At 36.1% G+C, this 13,814-nt stretch overlaps 1 non-coding gene across 1 annotated transcript; it reads left to right on the forward strand.

Annotated features, from left to right (window-relative positions):
* The first annotated feature begins 2,493 nt into the window (after positions 1 to 2,493).
* Positions 2,494 to 2,600, forward strand: LOC127116254 (small nucleolar RNA R71). Its single transcript, XR_007801218.1, has one exon. It is a non-coding gene; the product is annotated as a small nucleolar RNA R71 (small nucleolar RNA).
* Positions 2,601 to 13,814: the final 11,214 nt, after the last annotated feature.

Genomic DNA, 13,814 nt, shown 5'->3' on the forward strand with positions numbered 1-13,814 from the left:
GGCGTTACAGAGGCTGAAAGGCATTTGTCTGTAGGCAAAGGTTCCATAGGGGCATGTGAAAGTAGTTTTTTCTTGATCTTCGGGGTGAATAGGTATTTGGAAGAATCGAGAGTACCCATCTAAATAACAGAAGTAAGAGTGTCTGGCTAGACGCTCCAACATCTGGTCTATAAATGGTAAAGGGAAATGATCCTTCCTAGTTGCTTTATTTAATTTTCTATAATCTATACACATCCGCCATCCTCCTTCTAAACGTTTTGCTACATGTTCGCCTTTATCGTTTTGCACGAATGTGATGCCTCCCTTTTTAGGTACTACATGCACAGGGCTCACCCACTTACTATCCGAGATCTAGTAGATTATACCTGCCTCAAGCAACTTAAGAACTTCCTTCTTAACAACATCACTCATTATAGGATTTATTCTTCTCTGATGTTCCCTAGAGGGTTTTGAATCTTCTTCGAGCGAAATCCGATGCATGCATACGGATGGGCTTATACCTTTCAGGTCAGAGATATTATATCCTAAGGCTGAGGGATATCTTCGTAAAACGTCTAAAAGTTGGTTCGTCTCCTCTTGGCTCAAGGTAGCACTGACTATAACTGGGCAGTTCATCTTTTCATCGAGGAACTCATATCTCAGGTTCTTAGGCAGTTCCTTAAGTTCTAAGGTTGGTTTCATAGGGCATGGCATAGGATCTGGAGTAAGGGATAAATATTCGTAAAGGTTATCATCGATGTAAGGTTCTTTAAAGTCATCATCTTCCTTTATGGGGGTTGATGGTAACTTGATAATTTCTTTTTGTTCTAATTCTCTAACACATTCATCAATGATATCTAAGGCATAACACGAGTCTCCCATCACAGGTGCCATAAGAAATTTCGAAAGTATAAATTCTATTTTCTCGTCACCTACCTCAAATGTCAACTTTCCTTTCTTGACATCTATTATGGCTCCTGCAGTCGATAAGAATGGTCTACCTAGAAGAATTGGTATATCATTGTCCTCTTTGAAGTCCATGACGACAAAATCAGTAGGGATAAATAGTTGACCTATCCTAACAGGGACATCTTCTAAAATGCCTATCGGATATTTGACAGATCTATCGGCTAACTGAAGTGACATCTTAGTGGGTTGTAATTCTCCTAAGTTTAACCTCTCACAAACTGCTAGAGGCATTAAGCTCACACTAGCTCCTAAGTCTAGAAAAGCTTTATCGATGACATGATTACCCAAAAGGCAAGGAATGGAGAAATTTCCAGGATCTTTATCTTTCTTTGCTAATTTGTCCTCGGAAATAGCATTACATTCCAAAGGCTTCGGATAGTCAAGTCTACGTTTGTTGGTAAGGATGTCTTTCAGAAACTTTGCATAAGAAGGTATTTGGGTGATGGCTTCTGTGAAAGGGATTTCTACATGAAGTTTTTCTATAACTTTAATAAATTTTTGGTACTGTTTATTGATCTGGGTTTGTTTGAGTCTTTGCGGATATGGTATAGGTGGTTTATATGGCGGGGGCGGTACGTAAATTTTATCTTTAGGTTCTTCTCCTTTCTCTCGACCATCCTGGTTTTCAGATTCTTCTGGTTCCTTTACTTCGTCCGGGGGTTTGGTGCATTCCTTAGAAGTTTCGGGTTCACTCAGTCTTGGGTATGGTGGCTCATCATAAGCGCTCCCACTTCTTAGGGTAATGGCATTGGCTTGTCCTCTCGCATTTTGTTGAGGTTGTCCAGGGAATTGTCCTCCAGGTGTAGTCTGAGGGGCTGGTTTTAAGCTACCTGAGAGATCTGGGTTTCAAGCATCTTGGTATGAGTAACTATTTGGTCAACCTTGGTTCCTAACTGAGTAATCAATTCGTTAACATGAATGTTTTGGTTCATGAACTCCTTGTTTTGTTGGGTTTGAGCGGTGATAAAATTTTCCATAATTTTCTCAAGGCTCGGCTTTGGTGGTACAGGTTGCATAGGTTGATTTGATCTAGGGGCTTGATAACTAGGTCTCGGAGGTGCATTATTTTGAATTGGGTTATTGTTTCTATAGAAGAAGTTAGGGTGATTCCTCCATCCAGGGTTATAGGTATTTGAATATGGGTTCCCTTGGGTATAGTTCACTTGCTCGGAGTGGGTTTCGTTTAATAGACTGCATTCAGCGGATTGGTGTCCTTGGGTTCCACATATCTCACAATCCGACGAAACTGCGACTACAGTATTCGGGCTCGTGTACATATGCTCGACTTTGAGAGCTAATGCGACCATTTTAGCTTGCATCATGTCTATAGAGCTTAGTTCATGCACTCCTCCTTGGGCTTCCTTCTTCTCCACCGTCGCTCGTTCGACTCCCCATGATTGATGGTTTTGAGCCATGTCTTCGATGAGGGCACTAGCTTCAGAGTAAGGTTTGTTCATCAGAGCACCGCCTGCGGCATCGTCGATGGTCATCTTTGTGTTATAATGAAGTCCATTATAGAAGGTTTGAATGATTAACCAATTTTCTAAACCATGATGTGGGCATGCTCGTAATAACTCTTTATATCTCTCCCAAGCTTCGAACAACGATTCTCCTTGGTTTTGGGTAAATCTAGTTATATGGTTTCGACGAACGACGGTCTTACTCGGGGGAAAATATCTAGCAAGAAAAACTCTTCTAAGGTTATCCCAAGTCGTAATGGAATTGGGTGGAAGGGAATCTAACCATGATAGAGCTTTATCTCTGAGGGAAAAAGGGAATAATCTTAAACGTATTGCCACAGAAGAAGCTCCATTGATTTTAAAAGTATCTGCTAATTGAAGAAATATTTTTAAATGTTGGTTAGGGTTCTCGGTAGTGAGACCCGCGAATTGTCTCTGTTGCACTAATTGCAACAAGGATGGTTTAAGTTCAAAATTATTGACTGGGATGATTGGGTTTACTATACTAGAACTAGGTTCTTCATTAGATGGTTGAGCGAAATCTTTAAGAGGTCTTTGGTTTTGATCTTCGGCCATAGCTCTCTTAATTCTATGAAAGAATAAACGTGCGCGAGCGTAACGTTCAGGTTCCGCCAGAGGATTTACTAAACTTAAACTTCCGGTACTGCGAGTTCTTCGCATTGACCGGCGGGAAATAACCTAAGTCTAAACGATATAACAACAGGAAAATGAAATTTGACGAAATTGGTCCCCGGCAACGGCGCCAAAAACTTGATGCGTTGTTAAACTTGGTGTTCGCAAGTGTACGAACGCGCCAGAGTAATATAAAAGATTATCGAACCACAGAGACCAAGTGTTAATCTATCGTTATCTGTTGTTATGGTGTTTATCAAAGGCAGTCAAAATAGGTGTTTTTGTAGTGTGCAATGAAAAGTAAAGTATTGAAAATAGAATATAATTTATAAAGACAGGGTCGAATGTAATTCACGTAATCAGTTGATAATCCAAGTACTTGCTAATAGAACTACTTATGGGCAATGTTTCCTACTTTGAAAAGAACTAATTTAACAGGAACTGTCGCTTTCGCGTATTCAGAACCGAGTTGTACTCCCTAATCAAATCCTCTTGTTGTCACTTATAAAAAGGCGCGCATTGCGTTAGAGTAGTAAACCTATTTTTAAGAAATATAGTATCTTAACTAAGTTGAAAAGTATTATAACCTGGATTTCTTAACCAAAAGAGGTTCTTATGAACCAGACTCTAAACTTATAAACGCGTCCGAAAATAGTTTTAAAATCTCTTTTCTCCTTGATGTTAAAAACTCCTAATGAACTAGACAAAGCGCTTTCGCTGTTTTTGAAATAGTTAAAAACAATTAAGTTTATAAAGACGTTGGACGGCTTTCGATCTTACCCAACGGAATTGAAGTGCGGGAAAACTTAAGTTGAAAGTTAAAATAGCCCTTAAGTGTTTCTACGAACAATTGTACGGATTATCGGTTTAATTACGATCCTTACATTCTAACCTTTTAGATTTAGTTAGACATGGTAAAGTAAAAGTGCATTAAAGTAAATAAAAGTAGTGCGAGTGCGAGAAATAAATAAAAGTAGTGCGAGTGCGAGAATTAAATAATTTAAAGCGAGTGCGAGGAAATAAATAATTTAAAGCGAGTGCGAGGAAATAAATAAAGTAAAGGCGAGTGCGGGAAATAAATAAAGTAAAGGCGAGTGCGGGAAATAAATAAAGTAAAGGCGAGTTCGGGAAATAAATAAAGTAAAGGCGAGTAATGAAAACCTGCTCCAATCGGAGGGCTGAGTAAATTGCAATGCGGAAAAGAAAATGGCGGTAGGATTAACTTCCTTCCAAAGTGCTCCAAACTCGATTACAGACTCTATCACAGACTTGATGACACAATTGTGGTAACACTCTAATGCGAAGCGACTACCACTATAAAATACTGAATATATGCCTAAGTGAAACAAATTTGCTTCTGAGTTTGCCTCTGTTCTAAGTTTGGATGCTTGTAAAACTGAATTCGCGTTTCTATTTATAGGAAAATAAAAAAGGTGGAATTGACTTGGATGCCCTTCAACTTGAAAATAGAGGAAACCGTTTCCTTCTTGTGGCGCCCGCCACAAGGCTATGGCGCCCGCCACAAGCACAAAGTGGGGCGCCTTAGTGGATGAAGTGGGGAAACGTGGGAGTTGAGAAAGTTGGACTTGGACACGTCATGGCTTGGTCTGTGGCGCCCGCCATGGGGTAAGCCATAAGCACAAAATGCTGAATTTTAGGGTTTTTAGCCCTTTTTCACTCCTTTTCTCGATCGGGGCTCCAATTAAAGTAAAAACCTGAAAACAAAGGAAAACACAGTAATAACACAACAAAATGACAATAAAATAACTAGAATGCATGTGAAATCGGAGTCGAAAATACGTAAATTTTAGTGTGATCACCTGCCACCTCAATTAATGACGGAGATCTGATGGCCCTTGTTTTTTTGTATTTTCTGAATTTTCATTTAATCCACTTATTTTATTTAATTCATAGAAATTTCATTTTAATCCAAAAAATATGGCACTTTCACCAAAAGTCTTTAAATATTTATCTCTTCCATATTTTGAATTAAAACTATTTTTTAGATTAATTTTGGTATTTATCATGAATTAAATGTTTTTGTGCATATTTTTAATTACTTTAAAATACTTCTAACTTTCTAAAAATTGTGAATTTTTTTGTCTAAGGTCTTTTGATCTTGTTTGACCGAAGATAAATCCATTGGCCATTTATTTGGTGTTTTGAAGGGATTTGCGGTTTTGTCCAAAATTAAAATGCATTTTAATTCATTTTTAAATGTGATTTTTAATTGATTAAATGTTTAAAAATTATGTTGAGTCATTTTTATGGTCTTGTGATGTTTGACTTTCTGTTTGGGCCTTGTTCATGGTTGATTTGATTTTTGTTTGATTAAAACCATTGGATTTAGGTGATTGATGAAATGTACATTTCATCTTCCAAAATGAATGGATGGTATTGATCAGATGAAATTCCTCTCATGATCAATTTGTGTTTCTACTTCCCTTTTCCCTCTTCATCTTCATCCCTATTCTTCCCCATTCCCTCATTTGACCAATGAAATCTCTAATGTCTAAATTCTAATTAATTTATCAATGACCTTGTGTCAGATGAATCAATACAAGTCTGACTGAGATAGGTCCCTCCCATTTTCTTTTAGTGTGTGGTATGTTTTAGGAGTTTGGTTCTTTGTATCAAATCTCTAACATGCATTAACACCTATATTTTTATTGCCCGGCCTCAGATAGTTATGACTTCTACATAAGTCCAATTACGATTGCTTAACATAGAGCTAAATTTGACCCTTAAAGCATAACATTCTAGTAAGTGAGATAGTAAGTCTCCCATTCTTCATGGCATTGTGTGGAAACTTGACCTTTTTTCCTTTGATGAGAGCTAGTGGCATACTTGTTGAATTATCCAAGTTGGGGCCCTTCTCATGGAAGATGTCTTGTGTCAAGGATCCATACTTGTGAATGAATGATTGAGTGTTCTCCAAAGAATGACTTAATCAATTAAAACTCATTACTAAAATTTTACTAACCATTGACTAACTCTTGTTTATTATGCTTTTACTTTCAAGTCATTTACTTTATGCAATTTAACTTTCAGTCGTTTATCCTTCATTGCCATTTACATTTCATGCAACTTGTTTATGTTTCAGTTCCTTTCACTTTGCTCATTTGAGCCATAACTTGTGCTTGTATATATTTGTTTGTGTGTTTTGATTTTGTTTGTGGTCTTAGAACCCTAAAACACCTACTAACAACAAAAACCCTAAAAAATATTTAGTGGACTGTTGGGACTTGATCTGAACTTTTGGACTTAGGATTAGACAACATTCCCTGTGCTAAAGAACTTGGTCAATACCACATATGAGACTGAGCTATCTTTGACAATTACTTTCATCTGATGTAAGACCTTGGATCTCTTTGATTCATTTGTTACTTTGTCTATGTGCTTAATCGTTATTTTTATTATTGTCTATGTCTGATATTTTGTTCTGAGTTGATCAAGGAATATTTCATCTGATACATTGGAAGACACTGAAGACTGCTAGCTATTGGAATGCTTGCTTGGATATGGCTATCTTAATTTGATTCCTTGATCTCCATGATGTATGGATGTTGCTCATTACTTATTGCTTATTGCTTGATCAAAGTCCAAAGGAAAATGGGTTTCTATATGACCTTATTGTATGTTGGATTGCATCCCATTGGTCAGATCTTTTCAACTCTTAACTTTTAAATTTTTGCATAGGGTAGTCTTTTCATCTCCTTCCACTTCTTAAATTTCAAAATCTCTCCCTCTTTTCAAAAAACCTTTCTTGCTTCTGATTTCAAACTTAAATATGTTTTGATGATTAAAAACTTTGGCCTTATGCCATTGAATTTTTAAACTTTTTTTATTAAATCAAATTTGTAAATAAACTTAACCATATTGACTTAAATTTCAAAAGACAAAAAGAACTAACAACCCCATTCAAATATTTTGCTTTTTATGCCATTTTACTTAAACTTTTTTTTGTTAAAATCAATTCACCAACTTCTTTGATAGTTTTACTACGAACTACGAGGTTTTGATCCCTCATTTTTATGTTGGTACGTAGGCATAAGACCGAAGGTCTTGTCAAACACAAAAATATAATCAATGAATTCTTTTATCATCCCCCACTCTATATTTTATCAAACATCATTTATACCAAAAAAACATATGCACACAAAAAAGGGATCCGTAGGAGTACCTAGGACACTTTGGGTGCTAACACTTTCCCTCTGTGTAACCAACCCCCTTACCTGTAATCTCTCGCATTTTATTAGTTTTGATTTGAAAACTTCTTATCTTTGGGTTTTGTTTGTACTTTTACCCTTTTTCCTTTGGAAACAATAAAAGCGCGGTGACGACTCTAGTTTTATTGACATCAAGTTTATCCATAGCTTGATGGTCATGAATTTACTGTTACAGACATTTCCATAGTTGAGATATAATTCTCCTATTACCATGGTATTTATGATAATTCTTTTCCATATAAGAGAGATAGTGACATACTTGTAGATTTTTATCCAAGTTGGAGCCCTTCTCATGATGATGCAAAGTTCTCATACTTGTGGGTGACTAGTTGAGTATTATCCTTAAAATGAGAAAATGGATTTTCATTAAAAATGAATAAAAACAAACACCTTTGATATTTTTACCATGAACTATGAGGTTTTGATCCTCCATTGCACTTTGTTGGTACGTAGGCATGAGACTTCAAAAGTCTTGGCAAACACAAAAATTAAGAAAAATATTCCTTTTCCCATCTCTCTAATCGTTTGCAAACAACACATTTTTTCAAACTAAAATGTACATATTTTAAAAGATGTTCCCATGGAGTATCATGGATGTTTAGAATGCTCATACCTTCCCTTTGCATAACTAACCCCCAAAACCTTATCTCTTTTTATTAGTTTTATTTTAAAACTTCTTTGGGTTTTGTTCGTACTTTTTTTCCCTTTCCTTTGGAAATAATAAAAGCGCGGTGTCGACTCTTGATTTTTGAGTTAAGTTAATCAATAGCTTAAACTCAAAAATTTTACCTCTACAACTACTCCTATAGATAAACTGGAATTTCTTTATGAACTCTTGGTTGAGTTTGACAACATGAAAGACAATGGGATTAATATTTTAACTGCTGTTAAATTTCAAGGCTGGGAAAATTCTTCACTTTTCCAGGTTACTTCTTTCGTTGAGGGAAAGAAGATTGTTATTTCTAAGAAACTTATTGCCAAACTCACTGGACATGATGGGTCTGGAATAAGATGTGAACAAATGGTGGAAAAAGAGTCTAACTTAACTAATATTTCCAAAGTGATTTCCATCTCTGGAAAACACTCTAGCAAGATCAAGGATCTTCATGCTCATCTGAGGACTTGGGTTAGAATTCTTCTAGGATGTGTTCATCACAGAAGATCAACAAATTATTCTGACTACATCAACTATGACCAGCAATATGTCATTTACTACATTGAGAATGGAAAGAAGGTGAATCTTTCAGCACTTCTCTTTCAGCACTTAAGGGATAGTGTGAAGGAAACCAGAGAAGGTAGTAGAAAGATGAATTACTGGATTCCTCTTGGTAGGATGATTTCAGATTTTCTGTTGGTAAGTAAATTGATAGAATCTTTAGAAGAAGATCATATCACCAAAGGGTTGGAACCTCTGGTTGGGAAGATGTTTAATACCAAAGGTTCGAAGAATATGGTTCCTGAAATGATAAGCCCTCCTGTTGAAATTCTCAAGGAAGAAATCTATAACAGAAGGATCCCTCTGGAAGAATTTACAATCTTCTCAAAGCCATATCCTCTGGATGCTGTGATAGGTTTTCTTGAGAACTATCATGCAAATACTATTCTTGCATATTCTGAAACTACTTCTAAGAAGAAGAGGAATATTTCTAAGAACAATTCTAAGAGGATGGCCAAGAAGTTTACGGCTGCTAGGGAGATTCTAAAAACTTCTGCTGAAGAACCCAGAGCTGCTGGTGCTACTTCTTTAGCTGGAACTACTCTTGGTAAGTATGTTCCTTCTGAAGCTCACCCACTTTCTATTAATAACATTTCATCCATCCCATCAACCACCATCGCTTCACACATTCCCATCCCACGTATTTCTGAACAAGTTAGCTTCCAACCTTCACTTATTTCTGAACCAATTCACTCCAAACCTTTACATACCTTTGAACAAGTTCACTTCCTCCCATTTTCTTCTCCCCAAACTACAAATCCAAATGTTATCACTCCACCACCTACACCATCACACTATGAAATCTTAACTTCCATTCTTATACCTACACCTCAACCATATTTTCCACTTTCCTTTCTATCCCAACTCACTCACTCTCAACCCCTTAACTCTAATACTCCTATTATAGAATCAAAAATTGATTCTAATATTGAGTCACATGTGGAGCTCATTGCTCTCCCAGACAGAACACCTCAACCCTACTCTTGACAAACAAATTTTCAAATCAACATTCACCATACACCTTTGGATGAATTTTTTCAGCAGTTTGAAAGTGAGGTTGTTGTCAGGCTGGACACTCTCAGTGAAGATTGCACTTCTAATGTAAACCTATATGAGGTGTGTGCTCTAACCAACAACTTCGGAAATTATATTGAAGTAAGCTCTGAAGAGTTGGAGTTCATGTGTCTGAAGGAAGCTAAAAGGAACTTCCATGCCAAGCTCTATGGTATAGTTGAACATCTGCTTAAGAAGGTTTCTCCAATGCGTCTTCTTCCCACTCTAGAAGTGATCCCTCCTCCTTAACCAGAATAATTTACTTTGGCTACTTCTGAGACGAATCTTAAAGCTGAAAGTGTTTTTGGGGTTAAAAAGACTTTGGTTTATGAGGAAATCATTCTAAAAACTTTGGAAGACCTGAAGGTTAAGAATTATGTGGTCAGAGAAAGGCTAGACAAACATAATGATATGTTCAAGTTTCAAGCCGAGAAGACAACAAAAAATGAAGGGATGCTTAGAGATAGCTTATCAAGACTGTCACCCCCTTCTCAAACCATTGTGTTTTAAAACTTTATGTTTTCTTAGTTTCAATCTTTTTCATTTCTGTACGTGTTGATTATTCTCAATGAAATGAAATGTTTGTTTGCATTACTTTGTCTTTATTTCTTTTTTATTGGTGACAAACAGGGAGAAGAATAATTGGTTTTGATATACCTAATTCTAACTCTGAAACTCAAACATGTCTTTAACATTATTTCTGATATTGGTAACTTCTCTGAGAACTTTGAATAAGTTCATCATGTTAATCAAGTGTTTCAAGTTTTGAGACATTAGCCAAACTAATTTGAGTTCAAGTTAACCAGACATGTGTTATGAATAGTTAACTAGGCAGTTTGCAGTTAAACAGGCATATACATGTTCTGAACTCAGTTCAAGTGAACCAGGTGTGTATTGAACCAGACATATACAAGTTCTGAACCAGACGTATACAAGTTCTGATAACAACCATGCATACAACCAGGTATATGAAAGCTCTGACAAGTCATGCTCTGATACGAGGCTGATAACCATACTTTCTGACACTCAAGCAAAGCCAATTCTAAAATGAAATACTTATGCAGCCAGGCTTCTGAATTTTGGGAAGTTACTACATCCATAGTAACCAGGCTTTTTCCTTCTGGTAAGTTATTTCTTTCATGCTGATTGAAATATTTTATATGTGTTAAGATTATTTAAAGTCTTAAATTCAGTGGGAGCTTGCAAACCTAACTCTGAAATCTTAAACTGAAAAATAATTTTAATGGTATAAAATTAAGGGGGCTTACAAACCTCACTCTGATGTTTTTATATGATTAAACCAAGTAAAAATTGTTCATCAAATTACATGGTTTTGTCATCATAAAAAAGGAGGAGATTGTAAGAACAAGATTTGGTTTTGCACATGGCCTTTAGTTTGGATGATAACAATGCATTGTTTCTTAGAGAAGAATTTTGTACACTAATGGTTTTGTCTAGTGTGTAGCTTTTGCTAACAGGTCCTGACTCTAAATAATTGACGTGTGATGTCATCAGATTCTGGACTCAACACACTCTGACTCTAAAGAGATACAAAGTGCTTTATAAGATAATGTCAAGTTCTAGAAAGCTCTTAGACAACGGTTCTGATGAACATTTGTGCTAAAGCTTCTGACCGTGAGTCTGATAGAAGAGCCTCTGAAGGTGTGTCAAACCTTCAAGATTTTGCGCTCTCAAGTTTTGAAGACTATGAAGAACAAGATTTGAATATTCTGAAGACCATGCTCTGAGGAACTATGTTAAGACTCTGAGACCAAGGTTATGAAGATTCTCTCAACTAGTCTCTCGATCCTTCTAAGAAAGCTTCAATATCATTTATTCATAATCCTCTAAAGATTATGAAATTCTGGTACGCGGATAACATATGTCGTATACAATGCCACGACACAGGATCAAGACATGTCACACTAGAAACAAGTACGTAGATAACAAATGTCGTATACGATGTCACGCAACCAGGATCAAGACATGTCACACCATAAAGAATTACAATGTTAAAGTAAAAAGCAGGAAGTAAATAACACATATCAATTGTTAACCCAGTTCGGTGTAATGTCACCTACATATGGGGGCATTCAAGCCATGAAGAAAATCCACTATAATAGTATTAGTTTGAAGTTCTAAAAAACCTCTGGTTTTACAAACTTCTCACCTAATCACTACCCTTGGAATTTCAATCTAAGACTCTCCTAGATATGATACCCTTTTCACTTCCCTTCAATCATACAACAATGATAACAACTTCTAACAATAAACAAAAGACACACTTCCAATAAAACATAATCCACTCTTGCTTAAAAGTTCATGAGTGATTCACTATTACAACTCAAAAACTCATTCCAATTCAAGCATCTAAGTGATATAAGAATGACTCATAAATAACAATGAACAAACTAAACTCTGACGAAGACTATCACATACACAACTTTGTTCTCTTCTTAGGTTTAGAATCATCCTTTAAATAGCCTTAGAATAACATAGGCTCCATGCTAAATAAACAGCAGATTTGACCAAATCAAATCAAATCAAATTTGGTCAAATCAAATATGAAGTCTCCTTAAATGGTTTGACATCTATTCTGCATAATCTTCTGCAGAATCAAATCTAATGTTTCCTTAAATGTTTTGACATCCATTATGCACAATCTTCTACAGAATCAATTCTAATGTTTCCTTAAATGTTTTGACATCAATTATGCATAATCTTCTGCATAATCAAATCTAATGTTTCATTAAATGTTTTTACATCCTTTCTTAGGAAATAAGGCACAGCTGAAATCGATCTCTGAGCTTCTAAAATAAGCACTTTGAACCGCGGAATGCGTGAATTAAGTCATCAAGGAATCTTCAATAATCTCATGTTAAAAAATAAATATTCTAACAATGTAAAACCACAGCACGCCAAGATGTCGTACAAGCATGTCAAGACATCTTGTCCAACATCTTGCTATTTCACTTGTTTTAAAAAAATGCTGCCAATCACAATACAAACAAACTAACAATCTCCCCATTTGGAAATTTTTGGCTAAAACAACCTTTACAAAACATATCTTGTAAAAACCAAAAAAACTCAAGAGAACTTCTTCAAATAAAATGCACAATAAACAAACTTGGAACTTCTCCAAGATACATCAGAGGCATACGCAACATAACAAGATAAAGCCAACCTCACAGAGAATGTCACATCAGAGAGAAATAAACTCTCACCAAAAAGAATCTTCAGAGAAACATAAATTCTCATAGTCAGGGTGTCAAGACATTTTGTCTGACTTCATAGCAGCACACATGAACTATCACAAAGTAAGCATGTCAACATTAAGCTAGAAGAGAAAACAGATATGCTCCCCCTAAATAGCATAACAGAGGCAAGAACTACTCCCCTCCATTAGTACTCCCCCTCAAGGGAAAAAAGGCATAACTAGGCATAAGCAAAAGAGAACCACACCACTACTCCCCCTTTTTAGCCAAAAATTTGACAAACAACCACAAAAGTAGCAGAGAAAAACTTAAAATAGAGGTAGCAGAGTATATGAAATATTATGTTACATACCAAAAGCACTCAAATATGTAGGGCATAACCCATAAAAAATACATAATTAATAATAAAAACATATTAGATGTCATAACAGACATATGTTTCTTCATCAACAATTATTCCATCCTTTGAGGTTGAGCTGGAAGTTTCCTTACCAGATGTCATGACAATGTTTAGGACATGTGTCCCTGCAAACAGCCTATAATGCAAGGATATAGGAGATTCCCTCTTACTTGCTGTATCAGAACTTATCAAGATCCTAGGGTGCTGACTCTGAATTATTCCACAAATTAGGGAGGGAAAAGAAATAGGCATTTTCACAGCAAAAGTAATAGTATGCTTCAGGGTTTGCTCAAATACATAAGACCCAAAATCAAACTTGGTTTTGGTTTCAACAGTGTAAACAAATTTACCCAAACCTGTAGCTATGTTTGAGGTATGATTTGTAGGAACCCATTGGAAGCTCCTATCCTATGAAGCATAACATACTTCACACTCACCTTGCTAGCTGATAGCTTGCCCTTTCTTGGCCATTGTGACACATGTTTGGCAGTGAGTTCTTTGCAAACATTGTTAGCAGTTGCTTCTATTTCAACCTGCTCATCCTCACACCTTCGCATAAACCTGTTAATCACCTCAGGATAAATCCACACATTTACCTCTCACACACACCTTTATGTACTCCTTACTCTTATTATTGTCATAATCCGTAGGAATGTTCAT

The sequence above is a fragment of the Lathyrus oleraceus genome, chromosome 1, assembly GCF_024323335.1.
Source record: "Lathyrus oleraceus cultivar Zhongwan6 chromosome 1, CAAS_Psat_ZW6_1.0, whole genome shotgun sequence".
NCBI lineage: Eukaryota > Viridiplantae > Streptophyta > Magnoliopsida > Fabales > Fabaceae > Lathyrus > Lathyrus oleraceus.